Raw genomic sequence first — 1,913 nt, 5'->3', positions numbered from 1 at the left:
TTATCTTAATGCTCATCGTGTGGCGAAATATGGAGTAATCTAGGGCTAGGGTTTCGATTATTTACGTTGGACATACTATGGTTACACATATGGTTAACATATTATGGTTACCATACTATAATTTCTGCAGCCTTGAAAGGCAGGCTGATCAACATGACCAAATGAGAGGCTGCCAGCGATTTATATAAATCGCTTTCTATGGGTACAAACCTTTTTTCTATGAATACAAATTGCTTTCTATGCGTGATAACTTCTTGTCTTTTTCTTGTCCTCAAATCCCTGTCAAAAGTCAGGTGACCTAAGCGCTTCCAAATATGGAGTTGCAGGTTTGCCATATCTGTCATGCTTGCGCATATCTCTCCTACGTGCAAATCTGTAAGGCAGTCATTTTACTTAAGGCCCTTGGAAATGACCTGCATATCTGCAGTTATAAAAAAAAAAATGATAATGCAATATATCAATTTAAAAATACAACTCAAAAGGTGTTTGTTTGTGGATAGTGAATTGCATTTATGGAAAGTGTTTTACATTTGTGGATTCAAATCAAACTTTATTTGTCACATGCTCTGAATACAACAAGTGTAGACTTTACCGTGAAATGCTTACTTACAAACACATAACCAAGAGTGCAGTTCAAGAAGAGTTAAGAAAATATTTACCAAGTAGACTATAATAAAATGTTATATTTAAAAAGTAACACAATAAGAATAACAATAATGAGGTTATATACAGGGGGCACCGGTCAGTGTGTGGGGGTACAGGTTAGTTGAAGTAATTTGTACATGTAGGTGGGGGTAAAGTGACTATGTATAGATAATAAACAGCGAGTGGCAGCAGTGTACAAAAGGGAGGGGAAGGGTGGTCAATGTAAATTGTCCGGTGGCTCTTATGGCTTGGGGGTAGAAGCTGTTGAGGAGCCTCTTGGTCCTAGACTTGGCGCTCCGGTACCACTTGCCGTGCGGTAGCAGAGAAAACAGTCTATAACTTGGGTGACTGGAGTCTCTGACAATTTTATGGGCTTTCCTCGGAGGTCCTGGATGGCAGGAAGCCACCTTACGGTCAGATGCTGAGCAGTTGCCATACCAGGCAGTGATGCAACCGGTCAGGATGCTCTCGATGGTGCAGCTGTAGAACCTTTTGAGGATCTGGGGACCAATGCAAAATCTTTTCAGAATTGGTGATTTACATTTGTGAATACTGTGATGAAACAGTAGGGAGCAGGTCTCGAACCCTCGACCTTCTAGCCCGAAGTCCGGCGCGCTATCGACTATGTCGCAAAAGCATGCTCGACCGGCAGGGTCGATTTCCGCGCTTATAAACCCAGGGTCGTTACAATACATTTGATATGATATTGATTCCATAGAAGACAGAGATGCGGGGGAAAGGCGCGCAAGTGACGGACGCACATACACACTCAGCAGCAGCCGATGGAGCTGCGAGCAGCACAGCAGAGCGGGCACATACACAAACAGGGAAGTCGCTAAATCAAGCAAAAGTCACTGGGGCAGCCTTATAAATTTGCTACATTTGTCGCTATAGACTGTAACCAATCAAATTCGCTAGAGGCGTCTGAAAAATCGCTAAATCTAGCGACAAAGTTGCTAAATTGACAACACCATCTCCCAGCTCTAAAATAAAAGTCACGTGTACCTTTAAGTTTTCCGTTTTAGGGTCCATAATGCCGTAATAAAATCAATACAATACAGTAGAAAGTATGCAATATCTCACTGTTCTTGAATACGGTTTTAAATACAATGCGCAAGTGTTTTGTTTAAAGGAAAATAACGCTCACATCGGTCATACTGTAAACTGGCATATCCAGTGACGCCTATTAGCATAACCTCTACTCCAATTGAAAACGGTTTCCACTAGTTACCCCAGCCACAAAATCTAATTGGCTTTATCGTAAAAAT

This window comes from Salvelinus namaycush, chromosome 1 (assembly GCF_016432855.1).
Source record: "Salvelinus namaycush isolate Seneca chromosome 1, SaNama_1.0, whole genome shotgun sequence".
In the NCBI taxonomy this organism is placed as follows: Eukaryota; Metazoa; Chordata; class Actinopteri; order Salmoniformes; family Salmonidae; genus Salvelinus; species Salvelinus namaycush.
The sequence above is the reverse complement of the archived record's forward strand: the minus strand, read 5'-3'. Positions refer to the sequence as shown.